This window comes from Otolemur garnettii, unplaced genomic scaffold (genome assembly GCF_000181295.1).
Source record: "Otolemur garnettii isolate 467f Iridium unplaced genomic scaffold, OtoGar3 scaffold00173, whole genome shotgun sequence".
Classification (NCBI taxonomy): domain Eukaryota; kingdom Metazoa; phylum Chordata; class Mammalia; order Primates; family Galagidae; genus Otolemur; species Otolemur garnettii.
The window spans coordinates 1,819,714-1,823,542 of NW_003852568.1; positions in this window are offsets into that span (position 1 = coordinate 1,819,714).

The window sequence follows — 3,829 nt, forward strand, 5'->3', positions numbered from 1 at the left end:
GTCCGGGCTGGGGATTCGAACCCGCCACCTTAGGTGTACGTGGCTGGCGCCTTAGCCAGTTGAGCTATAGGTGCCGAGCCTCTTTTCTTTCTTTTTGAAACAGTCTTCCTTTGTCACCCTTGTTAGAGTGCCATGGCTTCACAGCAATCTCAAACTCTTGGGCTCAAGTGATTCTCTTGCCTCAGCCTCCCAAGTAGATGGGACTACAGGTGCCCACTACAAAGCCCAGCTATTTTTAGAGACAGGGGTCTTACTTTTGTTCAGACTGATCTGGAATTCAGGCAATCTACTTGCCTCAGCCTCCCAGAGTGCTAGGATTACAGGCATGAGCCACCACACCCAGCCTTTTGTACTTTTGTATAAAAGTACAATAGGCTTCTAATTGCTCCTGAGTTTCATCAACCTCAAACTCTTGGGCTTAACCAATTCTCTTGCTTCAGTCTCCCAAGTAGCTGGGACTACAGGCACCCACCACAACACCAAGCTATTTTTAGAGACGAGGTCTCATTCTGGTTCAGGTCTCGAACCTGTGAGCTCAGGCAATCCACCTGCCTTGGCCTCCCAAGTGCTGGGATTACAAGCGTGAGCCACCGTGCCCAGCTAATTTCTATTTTTTTGTAGATATAGGGCCTAAATCTTGCTCAGGTTGGTCTTGTACTTCTGGCCTCAATCTTCCACTCTCAGCATCCCAGACTCCTAGGATTACAAGCATGAGCCACTGGGCCCAGTCTGCTAGTGATTCCATTTCTGGGAATTATCCTCTGTGCCAAATATCTTGAATCCAGAAAAAATTCTTTATCCAGAGCTGATTTGCACTCTTTTTCCAAATATTGAGAGACGGCCTAGTATATCATAGAATATTACTCACCTATTAAACAAGGCAAGCTTTTTCCAGGAGCCAAATGGCTCACAGTTACAATATTTTTATTTGACATCAAGTAAAATCAGATACTTGAATAAACAGACACAAAGAGGAAAATACTGTAAAGGAACTTGTAAAGGAACATCTGAGAATTGATTACTTCAGGTCAATTTACTTCAGCTTGGACAGGAAAGTGCCAAATGCTTCTCTCCCCTATGGACATAGCAGCTCCAGGTGCTCAGGCCTGCATTCCCCTGCCTGGCGTGGGCTCACTGGGGTAAATAGGATCAGGAGGCTTCAGCGGCATCCAGGACTGTAAAGAAAGCTTCATTATAGACCACGTGTGGTGGCTCATGCCTGTAATGCTAGCCCTCTGGGAGACCCAGGTGGGAGGATCTCTTGAGCTCAGGAGTTTGAGACCAATCTCAGCAAAAGCGAGAGCCCGTTTCTACTAAAAATAGAAAAACTGGGCAGCACCCATAGCTCATTGGGTAGGGTGCCAGCCACATACACTAGGGCTGGTGGATTCCGCCTGGCCCGGGCCTACTAAAACAACAATGACAACTGCAACAACAAAAAATAGCTGGGCATTGTGACAGGTACCTGTAGTCCTAGCTAATTGGTAGGCTGAGGCAAGAGAATCAGTTAAGCCTAAGCGTGTGAGGTTGCTGCAGGCTGTGACCCCACGGCACTCTTCTCATGGCAACAGCTTGAAACTCTGTCTCAAAAAAAAAAAAGAAAGAAAGAAAGAAAGAAAAATTAGGCAGGCATTGTGGTGGGCACCTATACTCCCAGCTACTTGGGAGCTTGGGAGGCTGAGGCGGGAGGATCACTTGAGCCCAGGAGTTTGAGGTTGCTGTGAGCCAGGCTGATGCCAAGGCACTCTATAGCAAGCTCTGTCTCCCACCCACCCCCCAAAAAAGAAAAAGAAAGATTCATCATAGTCTTCACAACTCCTCTGATGGTGCCAACCACTATTAACTCCTAGTCACACAGTCCTGAGGGGGAAGCCACAGTTCCTCATTTCAAATCTCACCTGGGTTTTTATATCATCTCTATTTGCATTTCAGGATCAGATGAGGAAGTTAGCAGTTGTATAGACCTCTGCGAAATGGAAAAACTAAACTGTTATCTATGTCCTGTTCTTTTTTTTTTTTTTTTTTGAGACAGAGTCTCACTATGTCCCCCTTGGTAGAGTGCCATGGTGTCACAGTTCACAGCAACCTCAAACTCTTGGGTTTAAATGATTCTCTTGCCTCAGCCTCCCAAGTAGCTGGGACTTACAGGTGCCTGCTACAACACCTGGCTATTTTTTGGTTGCAGTTGTCATTGTTGTTTTAGCAGACCCAGGACTGGGCTCAAACCCACCAACCTCAGTGTATGTGGCCAGTGCCCTACTTACTGAGCTATAGGTGCTGAGCCGCTACAGACTTAATTAAACTGAATTTAATTTCTGTACAGCTAAGGAGACAACAACCAAAGCAAATAGACAACCTTCAGAATGAGAACAAATTTGCATATTATGAATCAGACAAGAGCTTGATAACTAGGATCTACAGAGAACACAAATTAAGCAACCTAGAAAGTGCCAACAATCCCTTATATCAATGAGCAAGAGAGATAACTAGAACCTTCTCTAAAGGCTTGGTGCCTATAGCACAATGGTTATGGCGCCAGCCACATACACCAAGGGTGGTGGGTTCAAACCTGACCCAGGCCAGCTAAACAACGACAACTGCAACAAGAAATAGCTGGGTGTTGTGGCAGGCACATGTAGTCCCAGCTACTTGGGAGGCTGAGGCAAAAGAATTGCTTGAGCCGATGAGTTTGAGGTTGCTGTGAGCTGGATGCCATAACACTCTATCCAGGGTGACATAGTGAGACACTGTCTCAAAAAAAAAAAAAAAGAAAGAAAGAAAGAAAGAAAAGAAAAGAAACTTCTCTAAAGAAGACAGATGAATGGCTAACAAACATGAAAAAATGCTCATCGTCTGGGCAGCGCCTGTGGCTCAGTTGGTAGGGCACTGGCCCCACATACCGAGGGTGGTAGGCTCAAACCCAGCCCCAGCCAAACTGCAACAAAAAGAATAGTCAAGGGTTGTGGTGGGTGCCCGTAGTACCAGCTACTTGGGAGGTTGAGGCAAGAGTATCACCTAAGCCCAGGAGTTGGAGGTTGCTGTGAGCTGTGACGCTACAGCACTCTACTGAGGGTGATAAAGTGAGACTCTGTCTCTAAAAAAAATGCTCATCATCCCTAATTATCAGAGAAATGCAAGTCAAAAACACCCTGAGATATCATCTAACCCCAGTGAGAATGGCCCACATCACAAAATCTCAAAGCTGCCGATGCTGGCGTGGATGTGGAGAGAAGGAACACTTTCATACTGCTGGTGGGACTGCAAACTAGTAGCCTTTTTGGAAGGAAGTATGGAGAACCCTCAAAGAACTCAAACTAAACCTCCCATTTGACCCTGCAATCCCATTACTGGGCATCTACCCAGAAGAAAAAAAAAATCCTTTTATCATAAGGACATTTGCAGTAGAATGTTTATTGCTGCTCAATTTACAATCACCAAATTGTGGAAACAACCTAAATGCCCAACAATCCAGGAATGGATTGACAAGCTGTGGTATATGTACACCATGGATTACTATTCAGCCACAAAAAAGATGGTGACTTTACATCTTTTGTACTAACCTCATGGAGGTGGGACACATTCTTCTTAGTAAGGCATCACAAGAATGGAGAAGCAAGAATGCAACGTGCGGCTCGGCACCTATGGCTCAACTGGCTAAGGCGCTAGCCATGTACACCTAAGGTAGTGGGTTCGAATCCCCAGCCCGGACCCGCCAAACAACAATAACAGCTACAACCAAAAAATAGCCGGGCATTGTGGCAGCGCCTGTGGTCCCAGCTGCTTGGGAGGCAGAGGCAGGAGACTCGCTTGAGCCCAGGAGTTGGAGGTT